Source organism: Ovis canadensis, chromosome 4 (genome assembly GCF_042477335.2).
Source record: "Ovis canadensis isolate MfBH-ARS-UI-01 breed Bighorn chromosome 4, ARS-UI_OviCan_v2, whole genome shotgun sequence".
In the NCBI taxonomy this organism is placed as follows: Eukaryota; Metazoa; Chordata; class Mammalia; order Artiodactyla; family Bovidae; genus Ovis; species Ovis canadensis.
Window position 1 is genome coordinate 110,057,059 of NC_091248.1, and position 18,575 is coordinate 110,075,633.

General features: G+C 37.6%; 1 protein-coding gene across 6 annotated transcripts in view; it reads left to right on the forward strand.

The window, feature by feature from the left end:
- The window catches only part of MKLN1 (muskelin 1), a 377,726-nt gene that overhangs the window by 176,335 nt on the left and 182,816 nt on the right, over positions 1-18,575 (forward strand). Inside the window, exon 1 of one of the 6 annotated variants that reach the window (XM_069588396.1) lies at positions 10,296-10,373. The exons of the other annotated variants lie outside the window; for them this stretch is intronic. The gene's annotated coding sequence lies outside the window, so the exon portion shown is untranslated. Of the gene's footprint in view, positions 1-10,295; positions 10,374-18,575 lie in introns of those variants that run through there. 6 annotated transcript variants of the gene reach the window in all.

Below are 18,575 nucleotides of genomic sequence, written 5' to 3' on the forward strand. Positions count from 1 at the left end.
AAGGCATCTTGAGGGGTAATAATAAGGCAGTAACAACAATGGGGAACATAATGTGCCTTCCATTTGCTAGGCTCTCTTATGAATACATAAGTATATTAACTCATTTCATCCTCACAACAGTTATGTGAGAAATCTTCATTTTCAGCTGAAGCAACAGACATGGAGACATTATAGTTTGCCTCTGGTCAAGTTTTAACTCCTATACAGAATCAGGATTTGAACTCAGGCAGTCAGGCTTGGTCTTAACTTTGGAGCTGTTCTGCTTTTACACGAAGGTGGAGAAGATTTGAAAGGGTTATTGTATTAAAGGCACTTACATTTTAGTTCTGAAAGATATTGTGAAGTCATAAAAAAGAAAAATTCAGATCTTAGATTTTTTTTCTAAAGATTTAAACTTTTTATTTCAAAGGCAGTAAGGGACATTTTTCTTCTAACCCTTTTAGTTTTATTTGGACTTCAAGAATGTTAAAGCAGATTGCATTATAGATAACAATTTTATTTTGAAACTAATGAAGTATCCTTTGACTTTTCAGTTTGCTTAAAAAGATTGCTTGTGTTTTATCTTTTTCTGAAGTTTACAACTACTCTGGGGATTAAGAGAAATGTATCTGTTTAAATGATGGTTAATTCTTAGATGCACTCTTATATGTAAAAATATTTTATAAACTGCTGATCTCTATACTCAGATGTGTATTGTTCTTGCTAATAGTGATACTACAATTTATGGAGCACCTACTGTGTGCAAGATGATTTTTGTATATAATTTTACCAAATCCTTAACTGCAAACCTGGTGGATAGGTATTGTATCTATTTTGCATACGAGGAAACCGAGGTCCATATAGGTCAAGTAACTTGCCCAAGGTCAGAGTTTTCAGGAGGCTTGGCAAGTTCTCAGATTTAAAAACTCTTGTGTGTACCTCTAGTAATCACCCCCCTGAGTACCTCCTAACAATCAGGCACCATGTTTAGGACTTGGCATGTTTCCTTGGTTTCATCTTCAGAAAACCTCTATGATAAATATTATCATTCTCTTTTATAGCTAGGGAAACTGGGGTTCAGAGAGATAAGAAAAATTGTCCACTTCTAAGAGTTGAAAGGGTAGGAGATATGACTGATCTTGGACTTCCTGACTTTGTTATCAAAGCTGCTTCAGTGTTTTACATGGCTGTAATATGTTCCTAATTGGGAATACAGATTAAAAAGTGCTATAAGGTTAGAATGGAGAGAGGGAAAGATATTTAGATATACTATATTACCTTGACATTTAAGTTTTAATGTATTAATATAAAAATTGGGAGGACCTTTGAAAGTATATGTACATGTTAAGTAATTTTATTAATATGGGATGATCCTTCTCTTGTTTACATATAGTGAAAGACTTCATTAGGTAGTAAAATTGGATACATTTTGAAATGTTAACATTTTTTTATCTGTTAGTCTTTTGTATTAAAATCAAACATTATTTAAAACTGTATGTAGGATAAAAGATGAACCTATCTCAGGGCCTCCCGAGTGGCTCTGTGGTAACGAATCAGACACGAGTTTGAGGATCAGGAAGGAATCAAACTCGTGTCTGATTCGTTACCACATGTGCTGGGGAGCAACTAAGCCTGTGTGCCGCAAGTATTGAGCCTGTGCTCTAGATCCTGGGAGTCACAACTGTCGAGCCCGCATGCTGCAACTGCTGAGCCCATGTGCCACAACTACTGAAGCCCGCACACGCTAGAGCCTGTGCTCTACAACAGGGGAAGCCACTGCAGTGAGAAGCCACACCTAGAGCATTGTCCCTGCTCACCTCACCTAGGGAAAAGCTCACGCAGCAACAAAGACTCAGCGCAGCCAAGAAAAATAAATTAAATTAATAAATAATAAAAAACACTGATTTGCATTTTAGAAGAGAGATGAACCTATTTCAGCTATTTTAAAATTTTACATTTAAAAATGAATATGTTTTTCTAATTGCCGAAAACACCCACCCTGAGTTATTGGAGGAATATTTGCAAAATAGACTGATAGAAACAAAATTTAAATTATTCTCAATCCCACCACCCAGAGATAGCTAATCACCCTGCGATATTCCAGATATTCCATTATGTCTGTATCTATTTTCCAGTTTGATATTGTTACCCTCTGTTGCTGTTCTATATTCTTTTTCCTTCTTAATATGTGATAAATATTTCCTCATGTTCTTAAATATTCTTTTGCATTATCATTTGTTGTAATGATTTTATGGCATTTTGTTTCATTGACCCCCTATTTTGGAATGTTTAGGCTCCTTGAGTTTGTTTTGCTTTTATTGTTCTTTGGCCATCAGGAGTAATAAGGCATTTTGCCTTATAGAAACAAATCTTGAATTCATTTATGAAGAGTTCTGAGATATTGAATTGTTGGATTAAAGATATCAGATTATTTTTCTGCTGTTTGTGTAGGAAACTCTGTTCCTATATACCCTGGCTTTATTTTGGTATTACCCTTAGTAATCTGGGGTTAAGAACGTGGTTTTGGTCAGATAGGTCCTTAGAGATGTCTAGAGAGTGGTTACATAATTCAAAGGTGACATTGCTCCTTGTCATTTCTTTTTTCTTCTCTCTCATCTTCCTTTATTTTAGCTTTTAAATGGATTTTTAGTTTATTAATCATATACATTTGAAAAATAGAATAGATTTGTGAGATTTATTATTTGTTTGGAATATAGACAGTGATTACTGTGCATATAAATTTGAGAATTTGTTACAATCCTGTAGGCTTCTGAAATCCAGGAATTGTGAATCCCTAGTTTGGAGTTATTTGGACTCACCTGGAGACTGGGACTGTCATGCTCTTTCTTTCCTACTCCTTTTTCCCTTTCCCTAAACTAAAATTAAAATTAGTACTGGCTTGACTTGGGAACCTTACTCTTCACTGATTGTTCTAAGACTGATTTTCAGTCTGGTGATCTTAGAACTTTAGGAAAATAAAGATACCAGGATATAGGAAAAGTTTGAGATGCATCATGAACTGGAGATTGAATCTGTGGAGCTGACTCCTAGGATTGGATCTTTGTGATTTTTATTAAGATGTTCTCTGAGCATTGTCAGTTTCCTTCTATGTAGCAATACTTCTTATCTTGATCAAATACTAGGAGGTTTAGTATTATGTTTACTTTTTCTTTCTTTTTTTGGCAGATAGGCAAATAGCTCTGTTATTTGCATTAACTTTTTTTTTAAGGCTGATCCGGGGATGTTCTACATGTTGATAAGATACATTTCAGCTGTTGCTGGTGATCTGACTGCTGTATTTCAGTTATTCAGTTACTCATCTTTGGAATTGCGAGAGATGTTATTTGTTTAGTTTTGGCTGCGCTGGGTTTTTGCTGCTGTTTGGGCTTTGCTCTAGTTGCGGTGCGCAGGCTTCTCACTTCCGTGGCTTCTCTTCTTGCGGAGCACCGGCTGTAAGGCGAGCAGGCTGCAGTGGTTGTGGCTCCTGCGCTCTACAGCGCAGGCTCAGTAGTTGTGGCACACGGGCTTAGCGGCTCCATGGCGTGTGGGATCTTCCCGGACCAGGGATTGAATCCGTGTCCCCTGCATTGGCAGGAGGATTCTTTCCCACTGAGACACCAGAGAATTCCCTCCAATAGATTTTAATTTTAGAAATGTAGCTATTAGCACCTAAGAATGGTTTTATTTGTATTTATTCTGTTTGGGGTTTCTGATACCTCTTGAATGTATAGTATGACTCCCATTAGTTCAGAAAAAAATTGCCAAACTAATTTTTTCAAATATTCTTTCTACCCCCTTTTTTTCCTTCTTCTTTCTCTGACTTTGGTTAAATCCATTCTATACCTTTTGTCTTGTCCCATATATCCTTTATGCTTTTTTCCGTTTTTTAAATCTTTTTTCCTTCTCCTTGTTTCTCATTCTGGATAGGCTTTACTTACCTGTGTTCCAGGTTCGCTAGTCCTCTGTTCTGGCATGTCTTGTCAGCTTTTGATCCCATTTATTTTATTCTCGATTTCAGCTATTTTTTTTTAGTGCTAGACTTTTTCGTTTTAGTGCTAGATTTTCCCTCTTTAAAAAAAATAGATTCTAATTCTCTGGTGAAAATCTCCATATTGTGGTCTATTTTCTTGACATCAGCCAAATTGGTTAAGAGTCTGTCTGAAAATTCCACTGTCTCATCACTTTTAGGTCTCTGTCTATTTTCTTTATTCACACATTTTTATCTTGGTGGTGGTTATTACCATTATTTTGGGGAGTAACTTTTGATTGACTACCAGACATTATATTTAGAATTTTAGATACAATTAGAAATTATAGTTAGTTGCGTATACTGTTCTAGCATTTCTCTAGAGAAGGTTCACTCATCTTCTGGCAGGCAGACAAAATAGTGGCAGATCACCTCAACAGTTTGGAATTGAGCTGACTTGAGGCTGGGTTCAGATTTTGTAAACATCTAGCTTGTACAACTTTGGTAGCCCTCCAGGAACAGCTGAGAGACTGTGTGTTTCTCGGGCTTCTTCTGCTTTTGCCTTCCCAACAGCATGAGGCTCTTAAAAGTAGGAGCTCCTTGCTTTCAGTTGTTTTCTGCTGGCTTTTTAGCTTTTTGCTTTTTTTCGTTTTAGGAATCGACAAATGCTTTAAGATGAAAATCAGTACACATTGTCAGGTTTGTTCTTTTATACCTTCCTTTTCTATAGGATCTTAATCCCTCAAGTCTGGCACGTCTTGGCAAGATCCAGTTACCAAGTTTTGTCCCCTTACCTCCTTGAAGATGCCAAAACCTCTGCTGACTTTTCTGCCCTTTAGTAGCTGTCCTTTCTTGGCTTCTCAGTTCCTTATCTTAAAAAAAATTTTAATTTATTGTTTATTTGGCTGCACTGGGTCTTAGTTGTGGCCTGGGCGATTTAGTTCCTTGATGAGGGACTGAACCCAGGTCCCCTGCATTCGGAGCATGGAGTCTTAACCACTGAACCACCCAGGAAGTCCCTCAGTCCCTGTTCTGTGCCATTTAAAGAAATAGCTGGAATGCCCTGAGAGGGAAAGCTGCACAGAATCTGGGGCTCCTTTTAACAAGTTCTTTGTTATTTCAAATCCTAACTACCTCAGAAAGTCTCTGATACCTTAAGAACTTTGCTTTTATTTTATACAGCTTTTCTGGTTATAAAAGGTAATGTTGGTCTGCAGTGGGCTATTCTGTCATAACCAAAACCAGAAATCTTTTTGTGTTTGGTCCTTATGGAATAGACTTACATTTTGTAGGCTTCTGAATTCTTCATGGTTATGTTAATGTAGTATCCTAACACTTGGGCCTCAGATATTTTTGCTCAATGTTTTCCATCATTTTGCCCTTAGATACCGTAACTACTTATTCCTAATATCTGGTGGGAAAATTTAGGGACTATAAATAACATTATTTGTTAGCAGCTGTTTTAAATACTTATTGACTCTTTTGAGACTTATTTGTTTCTGAGGTCCAGAAATTGAGATTTTAATCTTTGTCGTCGTTGTTCAGTAGCTAAGTTGTGTCCTACTCATTGCAAGCCCATGCCCCATAAGGAGCACACTTTCTCCCAGAGTTTGCTCAAACTGATGTCCATTGTGTTGTTGATGCCATCCAACCATCTCATCCTCTGCCACACTCTTCTCCTCCCACCTTCCATCTTTGCCAGCATCAGGGTCTTTCCCAGTGAGTTGGCACTTTGCATCAGGTGGCCAGAGTATTGGAGCTTCAGCTTCAGCAACAGTCCTTCCAATGAAGAAAATTCAGGGTTGGTTTCCTTTAAGACTGACTGGTTTGTCTCCTTGCTGTCCAAGGGACGCTCAGAGTCGTCTTCAGCACCACGATTTGAAAGCATCAATTCTTCAGTGCTCAGTCTTCTTTATGGTCCAACTCTCACATCCATACATGACTGCTGGAAAAACCGTAGCTTTGACTATGGATCTTTGTTGTCAAAGTAATGTCTCTGCTTTTTAATATGCTGTCTAGGTTTGTCATAGCTTTTCTTCCAAGGAGCAAGCATCTTTTAATTTCATGGCTGTAGTCACTGTCTGCGGTGATTTTGGAGCCCAAGAAAATAAAATCTGTCACTGCTTCCACTTTTCCCCCTTCTATGGGACTGGATGCTGTCATCTTCCTTTTTTGAATGTTGAGTTTTGAGCCAACCTTTTCATTCTACTCTTTCCCCCTCATCAAGAGGTTCTTTACTTCCTCTTCACTGTCTGCCATTAGGGTCATATCATCTGCATATCTGAGGTTATTGATATTTCTCCTGGCAGTCTTGATTCCAGCTTATGATTCATCTAGCCTGGCATTTCACATGATGTACTCGGCATGTAAGCAGAATGACAATATACAGTCTTGATATACTTCTTTCCCAATTTGAAACCAGTCCATTGTTCCATGTCCAGTTCTAACTGTTGCTTCTTGACCTGCATACAGGTTTTTCAGGAGACAAGTAAGGTGGTCTGGTACTCCCTTCTCTTCAAGAATTTTCCACAGCTTGTTGTGATCCACACAATCAAAGACTTTAACATAGTCAGTGAAGCAGAAGTAGATGTTTTTCTAGAATTACTTAGCACTCTCCATGATCCAGCCAACGTTGACAACTTGATCTCTGGTTCCTCGGCCTTTCCTAAATCCAGCTTGTACATCTGGAGTTCTCAGTTTAGGTACTATTGAAGCCTAGCTTGAAGGGTTTTGAGCATTACCTTGCTAGCATGTGAAATGAATGCAGTTGTATGGTAGTTTGAACATTCCATGGCATTGCTTTTCTTTGGGATTGGAATGAAAACTGACCTTTTCCAGTCCCGTGGCCGCTGCTGACTTTATGAAATTTGCTGATGTATTGAATGCAGCACTTTAACAGCATCATCTTTTAGGATTTGAAATAGCTCAGCTGGAATTCCATCACCTCCACTAGTTTTTTCATAGTAATGTCTCCTAAGACCCACTTGACTTCACACTCCTGCATGTCTGCCTCTAGATGAGTGACCATAGCATTGTGGTTATCTGGTTCACGAAGACCTTTTTTTGTATAGTTCTGTGTATTCTTGCCACCTCCTCTTAATATGTTCTGCTTCTGTTGTGTCCATACCATTTCTGTCCTTTGTTGTGCCCATCTTTGCATGAACTGTTCCCTTGGTATCTCCAGTTTTCTTGAAGAGATCTCTAGTCTTCCCCATTCTATTGTTTTCCTCTGTTTCTTTGCATTGTTCACTTAAGGAGGCTGTCTTATCTGTTCTTGCTGTTCTCTGAAACTCTGCATTCTGTTGAGTATATCTTTCTTTTTCTCCTTTGCATTTTGCTTCTCTTCTTTTTTCAGTTATTTGTAAGGCTGCCTCAGACAACCATTTTATCTTCTTGCATTTCTTTTTGGGGGGTTTTGGTCACCACCTCTGGTGTTATGAACCTCTGTCCATAGATCTTCAGGCACTCTGTCTACTAGCTTCAATCCCACGAATCTATTCATCACTTCCACTGTGTAATCATAAGGGGTTTGATTTAGGTCATACCCAAATGGTCTTTCTTCAGTGTAAGTCTGAATTTTGCAGTAATGAGCATGATCTGAGTCACCGTCAGCTTCAGGTCTTGTCTTTGCTGAATGTATAAAGCTTTTCCATCTTTGGTTGTGAAGAATATGATCAGTGATTTTGGTATTGACCATCTGGTGATGTCCCTGTGTAGAGACATCTCTTGTGTTGTTGGCAGAGGATGTTTGTTATGACCTTGTGTTCTCTTGGCAAAACTCTGATAGCCTTTGCCTTGCTTCATAGTATATAGTTATAGTTATTTTCCTTTCCTAAAATATGATTTTTGTATTATTTATCTCTTTATTTTTTTAGAACTTTCATGGGAATATTTATGTGAAAGCATTGTTTAAAAGAAAGATCTTGGGTCCAATGTAAATTTTTTGAGTTGTAAATATTGTTAGTATTTAAGACTTTAAAAATATCCTCACACTTCTTCCAGCTGACTGGTATTTATTATGGTTATCACCTCAGTGGTAAAGGATCCACCTGCTAGGCACCCACAGCCCGTGCTCTGTGACAACCTGGAGGGGCAGGGTGGTGAGGGAGATGGGAGGGGGTTCAGGATGGAGGGGACATGTGTATACCTGTGGCTGATTCATGCTGATGTATGGCAGAAACCATGACAATATTATAATGGTCTATCAATAAAAGTAAATAAATAAGAAAAATAAGAACTCACCTGCCAATGCAGGAGATACAGGTTTCATCTCTGGGTCAGGAAGATCTGGAGAAGGAAATGGCAACCCATTTCAGTATTCTTGCCTGGGAAGTCCCCATGAACTGAGAAGCCTGGTGGGCTACAAGTCCATGGGGTGGCAAAAGAATTGGACTCCACTGAGCGACTAAACAACAACAATGGCAACAATGTATTTGTTGTTAGGGCATATTGTTTTGGATAAATAGAAACGTTAAATTATTTTAAGCATCCTTGAATATGTCTCCTTTCCCCTTCCTTTCATTGTCCCCTTTCTTCCCTTTTAAATAGTGTGATCAAAAGAGTCCCAAAACCTAACTGATACTTATTATTCAGCTATCAGCTGGAATGTCACTCTCATAGGAATATATGACTGATCCCGTCCCACCAAAGAACTCTGCACCCTTCTCTGCCCCTGTAGTTAAATGTGTTCTTACAGATATATACCCTTCTCATATATCACTTCATACAGTTTATAGTTATGGATTTATTTGTATAATTATTTGATTTATAGCTGTCCCCCAGTTAGACCACAAGCTCCATAAGGACTGTGAAATTTCGCCCCCTGCCATCATTGTAGTCCAGCAAGAGTGAGTGAGTGAAAGTCACTCAGTCGTGTCCAACTCTTTGGGACCCCATGGACTATACAGTCCATGGAATTCTCCAGACCAGAATACTGAAGGTAGCCTTTCCCTTCTCCAGGGGATCTTCCCAAGCCAGGGATCAAACCCAGGTCTCCTACGCTGCAGGCGGATTCTTAACCAGCTGAGCCGGTAGTCCAGCATAGTGTTTATTAAGTGCATGGATGAATTAATTAACTAAGCACCTTGACTACTTTTCTTCTTTTAATAGAGTTTTATTCTGGGACTACATGGAGTCATATACTGGCTATGTTAAAAATATTAAATAATTAGTTTTAATGATAAGCTTTAAATCTATGCTATAAATTTTCATGTTTTTCATAATTTTTAGCAATTTCAGAGAATGTTTTAAGTGAAATTGATTATCTTGGGCTGAAGATGTTGAGTTTTGAAGGACTTGGAAAAGAAAGCTTCTTATCTATCTTGGTATTTTAAGAATTTTTTATCGTTAAGGTTATTTAAAATTCTTATAGGCAGTTTTTCCAGTGAGACCTTGAGAACTTTAAAGCATAGTTTATTACAGAGCCTGATTTGGCTAATAGCTTTTAATAGTTTTAGAATATATTATGAATATTTTGATTAATTTTAGGATAAGGATCATTTCCTCCAATTCCTTGGATATAAGTATTCAATATGAAATATAAAAAGTAACATAAAAAGTTAGTTGACTTAACAGTGTTTTGGGATTGGTAATTTGCATCCCATGCATTCAGCTACTTAAAAAGTACAATTCAGTGGCTTTTAGTAGTTCAGAGATATGTATAACATCACTGCAGTCAATTTTAGAACATTTTCATAATCTCAAAAAGAAAACTATACCCTTTGTTATGACCTGCTTACTTTCTTATCCTTAAGCAACCACTAATTTACTTTCTGTATAGATTTGCCTGTCTCTGTAGATTGTGGACCTTTTATATAAAGTTATATAATATGTATTCTTTGTAATTGGCTTCTTTCACTTAGCATATTGTTTTCAAGGTTCATTAATGTTGTAGCATGTAGGATGTATCAGTACTACATTCTTTTTATGACAGGTAATATTCTATTGTATGGATATACAGCATCTTTATCCATTCATTAGTAGATAGACATTTAGGTTGTATCCACTGTTTTGGCTTTTATGAATAATGATGCTGTAAAAATTTGTGTGCAAGTGTTTTGTGTGGTTTTATGTTTTTATTTGGGTAAATGCCTATGAGTAGAATTTTTTGGTCCCATGGTAATTCTGTGTTTAACTGTTTAGGGAACTGCCAGGCTATCGTTGGTTGATTTTTTGTTGTTGTTATTGAAATTTTGTCAGACTGATTAGTGCATATGAGTTGAAGCCCAGTAAGGAGAATGACCATCTGGAATTAGACAGCAAATTGCTTGACTTCAAGTCTGTTAATCTAAGAACTTTCTGTCACAGTTGATCTAGTCCTTTATCTTTTTTTATTTTTGTTCAGAATGCATGTGTGTGGATTGGCTCCATGTCTTCGTCTTTTAAGTTACTTACCTACTTATCAGTGTACATTCTTACACATACTTTGGTAAGTAGTTCATGGTGGGGATGTTACTTGAAAATCGGTATTTTTTCCCCTAAAGTTTGTATAGTTTGTTAACGTGTAAAATGCTGAATGGGAGATATTTATGAAACTTTTTTATGAATTCTTAAACAAACTGAGGCATAAATTTTAAAAGAGCTGAAAATGATGTCAAGTTTGACAGAATAATTTCTTTTCAAATTTCAGGTGATTGTAAAGTTCACATATCAAAATATAAAAGTTGAGTCTTTGAAATCTATCACCATCTCCATTTTCTCCAACCTCAAATGCTACTTTGGGTGACAGGTTAAAGAAGACTTTGTGTTTTTTATTGTTGTTGCTACATTGTGGTATTTGAATCACAATTATGGCTCTTCACATTTTTGGCTGTCTGTGTCATAAACAAATTATTCAGTTCAGTTCAGTCGCTCAGTTGTGTCTGACTCTTTGTGACCCCCGTGGACTGCAGCACGCCAGGCTTCCCTGTCTATCACCAACCCCCGGAGTTTACTCAGACTCCTGTCCATCGAGTTGGTGATGCCATCCAACCATCTCATCCTGTGTCATTCCCTTCTCCTGCCCTCAATCTTTCTCAGCATCAGGGTCTTTTCAGATGAGTCAGTTCTTTGCATCAGGTGGCCAAAATATTGGAGTTTCAGCTTCAGCATCATTCCTTCCAGTAAATATTATTGGAACAAACAAATTATTAGGTGCCTCTAACTCCTGAGTAACAACTAGGCCTCTTTGAAGTTATAAGAGAGAATTTATTTATCATTTAATTTAATATTATTTGCTTCTGGTGATGAACTATATATACATTCAATAGTGCAGTAGAAGGTAGCAAAAAAGTTCATCTGAGTTCAGATGAATGACAAAAGCAGTAAATGTTACAGAAATCAGAAGTGAGATTCAGAGAATGAAGCTCTGTTGTTTACATGGGCTTGAGGGGAGACTTCCTGAAAGAGGTAAACGAGCTGTGACTTCCTTTGTGTACAGATACAATTTATTTAAGCTTGCTTTAAATTCTTTGAATGCAGGATTTATATTTACCCTTGTGTGTATTTAGGAATTGCTCTTTGGGAAATTAGGTAAACATTTGGAGCTTGTGGAGTTAGTGTAGCGTATTAGAGCCAGAAAGATGCTTGGAGGTAGGCTTAGCCCAGATAGTGTACAGGGCACTTGATACAGGCTGGGTCATTGGTCAGGTGCTTCTTCCATATATTACACACATGGACTGGTGTCCTTGCCCACATTTCCCTCCAGATTCACCATTTTAAAAGGTGTGAATTCAATCTTTGTTCTTATTCAGGTTTGTTTCATATATCAGTTACAAAAGATACTGTATACTGAAGGAAGCTTTTCTGATAGTATTCCAAAGTCACTGGCTTATATTCCCTACCAAATAGCTAACATTTATCCTATCCATTACTTTTCAGTGAACTCCTCTATTTATTTATACTTCCTTTATGATTTTGCATATTGGAAGACATAAGCATTCACTTATCACATATGCATTTAAGAAGCTTTCCTCTCTCTATGCAGAAATTTAGGTATAATAAAAACAAAACTCTAAACTGTATTTCATTCTGTCGGGGGAGTGTGTAATTTCCTGGGTTCTGTCTCGTCACAACAAAAATTGGAAGCGATGGACCAGCATTACAACCCTCGGACTGGCCAGCGTTACAGCTCAGTTTTATTTAGAAAATAAAGGAAACTACATCCTCGAGGCCTGAGGGCATGACGACCCAAAAGACACAAAGAGGAGAGAGAGAGAGAGACCCCCGGCCCTTTGGCGCCTCTTTTTATGTGTTTTTCTCCTCCCCCTGGGCCTGCCCTGTGTAAATCAGGCCAGGCAGGAGTGCTGTTTGTTCTGCCTGAGGTCCTCACTCCGGTCCTCGGACCTTCCTTTGTTCTGTTTTTGTGGGCATAGCCACCGCCATTTTGGACTCCCTTTTCCCTATTCTAACTACCTAACAGTTTTTTCAAGGAAACTTAACAAGATATTTTGAATTTTTTATGGGTATTCTAACCTGCTTTTCCATGGCATTTTGGGCAGTGATTATATTTATCTAAAATATAATTATGGATTGCAAATTAATCCTCTAGCAAATATCTAATATTATTGATAGAGGGATGTTGTCCTGAGATTTACTAGATTTAACAGAATAATTTTTTTGAGGTTATGATGGACTGTTTGGCTGCCATTAAAAAGTAAGTTTTAGAATATTTTTTAATTATATAGAGAAAATCTTTCAGGTATAATGGCATATAAAAAAACAGATTTAAAAAGCCTTTTCAAATGGTTTGCTCCAATTTATCTTTAAACATACATACATATTTGTGTGCTTAGTCATATAGAAAAGGCTGCAAACAAATTAACTGAAGTCTTAACAGTGATTATCTTGGGATGTAGTAATTGTGTTGATTTTTATTTTTTAATGTCTGTTCTTTGGACATTGCCCAGAGTTTTAAATTGTATTTAAATAAATAATACATTTTTTAAAAAATAGAGGTTTGTGGGACTGTATCGTATCTTCTGCATTGGTGGGTGGATTCTTTACTATTAGCACCACCTGGGAGGCCCATTTCCTTGTTGGTGAGTTTGCATTTTATTTTTTTGAAAATGTGGTGTCATCAAATAATTAGGTAGAAAAGTGATGTGACTAAAGTCCGTGGTTTAAATTTTAAAAATTTAAACACCTGATTAACAACAAGATCCTACTGTGTAGCACAGGGAACTATATATTTAATATCCTGTGAAAAATGATAATGGAAAAGAATATGAAAAGAAATACATGTATAGCTGAGTCACCATGCTGTATAGCAGAATTTAAACACAACATTGAAAATTAGTTATATTTCAGTGAAACTAAAAAAAATTTTAAAGCACTCTTAAAAGCCAGTAATTTTCATTGATTTTGAATAGCTGATTTCGTTGATTTTGAGTAACTGATTGTGAGTAGCAGTCTTCAGACTGGGGCATGCTTATTCCTGGGAGTACATGTAGACTTTCCAGGGGGTACGTTGGCAAAAATAGTTTGAAGGATTCCATTTTCTGAGTTTTATTATTATTGTCTGTTCTCTCCTAAAAATTGACAAGCCTGAGAACCTGCCTGTGGTTTAGGCTCTTGCTACTAAAAAGTATGGCCCACTTCCCAGCCACATTGCCTTTACTAGGTGCTTGTTTTTTGGAAGGACTGATGTTAAAGCTGAAACTCCAGTACTTTGGCCGCCTCATGCAAAGAGTTGACTCATTAGAAAAGACTGATGCTGGGAGGGATTGGGGGCAGGAGGAGAAGGGGACGACAGAGGATGAGATGGCTGGATGGCATCACGGACTCGATGGACGTGAGTCTGAGTGAACTCTGGGAGTTGGTGATGGACAGGGAGGCCTGGCGTGCTGCGATTCATGGAGTCGCAAAGAGTCAGACATGACTGAGCAACTGAACTGTTAGAAACGCAGAATCTCAGACCCACCCCAGACCTACTGAGTCATAATCTGCGTTTTTAGCAAGAAACCCAGGTGATTTGCCTGCACTTTGACGACTTCTAGCTGTCCTATATCCTATTTCTCAATTGCAAAAGAGGCATGCTTCTCATCTATTCCATAGAATGTAAGAATCTTCAGAGTGCCAAACAAAGGACTGTTGTAAAAGTTAGTATTGAAGTTGAGAAGGTGAATAACAAAAAAAAAAAGTCTAGTTGTAAAATAGGTGGCTCTCAATTCTTTCTTTTTAAACAAAATAAAAAGAAGATCTAAATCAACCTGTTTGTTGGTGGATCATAAATAGTAATTTTTAATGATAGCTCATCATGTGATTTTTGACATATAATTCTGAAGGTAATCAAAAAATTAACAGTACTAGCAGAAATTCCTTCTATTTCCATGTATTTGTGTAAGTGAAATTTTCAGTACATACATCTACAAAATAGACTTGATGCTGAATTTCACTTTATTCTGATAGTGATACTCACCTGTATGTACATGAATTAATTGTAAAAAAATGGAAAAAATACTGCTCATAGTATCTTTGAAAATCATTTTTAATACCATTTTACCCCACATTTAATCTTATCTGTCAGTGTGCATTTTATATTTATATTAATTTGGTGTATACTGTATTTATAAGAAGAAATTTTAAAAATTTGACCCAAACTAAAAAAGTTTAATTTATACTCCCCCCCCCCCAGAAAAGTCATAGAGAGTGATTATAAACGACCCTGCAGTACAGTAGAATATTATAATACATTAGTTAAAATTCTGTAGGGAAGGCTTACAGGAAAGCATGAATAACATAAAATTTTGACTGTTCAATTCAGTCGCTCAGTTGTGTTCAACTCTTTGTGACCCCATGAACCGCAGCATGCCAGGCCTCCCTGTCCATCATCAACTCCTGGAATCCACCTAAATCCATGTCCATTGAGTCACTGATGCCATCCAACCATCTCATTCTCTGTCATCCCCTTGTCCTCCTGCCCTGAATCTTTCCCAGCATCAGGGTCTTTTCAGATGAGTCAGCCCTTCTCATCGGGTGGCCAAAGTATTGGAGTTTCAGCTTCAACATCAGTCCTTCCAATGAACACCCTGGACTGATCTCTTTTAAGACAGACTGGTTGGATCTCCTTGCAGTCCAAGGGACTCTCAAGAGTCTTCTCCAACACCACAGTTCAAAAGCATCAATTCTTCGGCATTCATTTTTCTTCACAGTCCAACTCTTACATCCATACATGACCACTGGTAAAACCATAGCCTTGACTAGATGGACCTTTATTGAACAAAGTAATGTCTCTGCTTTTTAATATGCTGTCTAGCTAGGTTGGTCATAACTTTCCTTCCAAGGAGTAAGTGTCTTTTAATTTCATGGCTGCAATCACCATCTGCAGTGATTTTGGAGCCCAAAAAAGTAAAGTCAGCCACTGTTGCCGCTGTTTTGCCATCTGTTTGCCATGAAGTGATGGGACCAGATGCCACGATCTTAGTTTTCTGATTGTTGAGCTTTAAGCCAACTTGTTCACTCTCCTCTTTCACTTTCATCAAGAGGCTCTTTAGTTCTTCTTCACTTTCTGCCATAAAGGTGGTGTCATCTGCATATCTGAGGTGATTGATATTTCTCCCGGCAGTCTTGATTCCAGCTTGTGGTTCCACCAGCCCAGCGTTTCTCATGATGTACTCTGCATAGAAGTTACATAAGCAGGGTGACAATATACAGCCTTGACGTACTCCTTTTCCTATTTGGAACCAGTCTGTTGTTCCATGTCCAGTTCTAACTGTTGCTTCCTGACCTGCATACAGATTTCTCAAGAGGCAGGTCAGGTGGTCTGGTCTTCCCATCTCTTTCAGAATTTTCCACAGTTGATTGTGATCCACACAGTCAAAGGCTTTGGCATAGCCAATAAAGCAGAAATAGATGTTTTTCTGAAACTCCTTGCTTTTTCAATGATCCAGTGGATGTTAGCAATTTGATCTCTGGAAGTCAAGAAACACCTGGAGTAGCAGGCAGATTTGGCCTTGGAGTATGGAATGAAGGGGGGCAAAGGCTAATAGAGTTTTGCCAAGAAAACACACTGGTCATAGCAAACACCCTCTTCCAACAACACAAGAGAAGACTCTACACATGGACATCACCAGATAGTCAACACAGAAATCAGATTACTTAGGGAGCTTTAAAAATTTTTGAGCCCCCAAATCACTAAACAATCTTTTCTTTTGGACCTTGGCCGAAGATACTAAGATTTGTAATGAAGCTCCTACATAAATGACAATTTTTCTATAGTTCTGTACATACACATCTTTTTTGTTGTTGTTTGTTTTGTAGTTACAGGCATACACACAGCAAGTGATTTTAAGCCTAGAACTTAAAAAAAAGATAAGGAAAACAGTTAAAATTTGAGACATGCAGGTTAGCCTTGATCCAGAAAGTCCATTTTCTCATTTTCACAATACATGGCTTAGTGAGAAAGTGATGCTTTTTGATCAGAATGCAGGACTATTAAGTGGGACTCAGAGTGGATTTCAGCTTTTATTCCTTGTGGGATCTTTTTATGCAAAGTCAAAGTGTTATTTTATCAATTGTATCTGACTCTTTGCGATCCCAAGGACTATAGCCTACCAGGCTCCTCTGTCCATGGAGTTCTCCAGGCAGGAATACTGGAGTGGGTAGACATTCCTTTTCCAAGGAATCTTCCTGAGCCAGGGATTGAACCCAGGTCTCCTGCATTGTAGGCTGATTTATTACTGTCTGAGCCACCAGGAAAGCCTACAGCCTAATGTAACAGCCCAGCACCTTCTGCCTGGTAAGTCCAGAATGATACCAGAAAAAATAGAGAAGTTTTTTAAGAAAGAGGAAAAATTTTCTGAGCTCAGGAAAGGTTCAGGCTATTCATTAGTTTGAAAAGGGCTGCTGAATGTGACGAGGCTAAACAAAAAAAATACCCACAAATATTATATTATTCTGGAGTATAAACTTGGTGCTAGGGAAGCTGGTCTCATGCACGTGTCAGCTGGGCTTTGGGGGGACTGCATGTGCTCTAGGAGCGGATGCTAGAGAAGCATCTCAACTATAGGAACTGAGCTGGAGAAGTGCACCTGAGCTAGGAAGCAAAACAACCCTCGGTTCATTAGGGAAGAAGCAAAGACAGCCACTGTATGCAGAGATGACTCTCCTGCCTCTCTCTACTGACAAAACGACATTGTGCCAGCTGACAAAGAAAACAATGCTGAAAGCGCCCAAGTCAATTTCCAAGAAAAGACAAGAAGGGTGAGTTTAGAAGTGAGAGTGAATACATCCATAATCGGCCCACCTATTCTTTAGCTTTTGATGTTATCTATTAACCATTTTTCTCAGTGTTTTGTTTATACTTAAGCTAGTTAAGTCTGCTTAGTGTCTGAAGTTTTCTTCATTTGCAACACCTTATGATGCCCATTATTGTTTCAGTTGAAGTAATGTTACTAGTAGGCTTCTGTGTTTTCATTTTCCGTTCTTATAATAGTAGAAATGCAATAAAATATTTCAAAAGTTGTAAAAATGGACTCTGAACTACGAAGAAGGCAGTGCTTTGGAAACAAACACTGGCTGGCATGTGGGGCATGTTGGCATGTTGGTCCAGTCGCTTGGACTATTGGTTGGATCAACTGATAAACATTGTGAATTTGGTAAAGGAAAATCTGAGAGCTCTAAGCATGTAAGATACAAAAGTGTGGGTTGTCTGAAAGTTAAATGAGGAATGTTGCTTATCACTTGTAATAAACTTGTTTTCAAGGTTAGTGTCATCAAACTACGCAAATTCCATATAATAATTTAAAAAAGCACTCATTCAAATTCTGTGCTATAGTGATCTGTAATGTGACATCTCCTTAGTCTTTGAGGAGAGTATTAGAACCAAACAGTTCTGAACCTTGTTCAGTTATTAACTACATTATGATTGTGAATTTATTTATGAATTTTACATGAACAGATATATGTAGAACTGAATTTAAGACTGGCATACGATTGCAGCTATATTTCAAAGTGACGTACTTTGAAAAGTTCGAAGAGATACAGAGGTGTCCAAAGAAATTTACTCAGAACTTTGCACAAAAATAAGATAAACAAGTTGCTGTGGAGCATGGTATCCATTGTAGTAATGTTTGGTCTAGAATATTTTTGCATTTTTAATAGTATTAAGATTAGTTTAAAATATCTAAAAATATTTTTAAAAACTTAGGTCCTGTGGAATCTCTCTGAGCAAGAGAAAAAAATGCTGTGCTATAGGATTTAGGCCTTGCTCAAAGATAACCTGTTAGGAGGATAAGAGGAGAATTCCCCCAAAACAGATTTGGGTTAGTTAGTATCCTTTGACCTCTCGCCATTAGTACAGTTTAAATTATTACATTAAGCTGGGAAGAAAGTTATATCCAATACAAAGGAAAACATGAAGAAAAGGGGAATAGTGTAGTGCAGAGAGAACAGTGAACAAGAATAGATTTGGGTTCTAATCCCAGTTCTGTCATTAATTAATTGGTAATTTGGGGTCTTTAGTTTCTCCAGTCTTTTGTTTTCATAAAAACCAAGAGGATCAGATGTTTAAGGTCTTTTTTGCACAGGATAGCGTGGAGTATTACGGAATAGTTTTTTAAAAATAAATGTAGCCCCTCCCAACCCATGACACATATAATAACTCAAGCTAAATTGTTGCCCAAAAAAGATTTTGAGGAATCCAAAGATGATA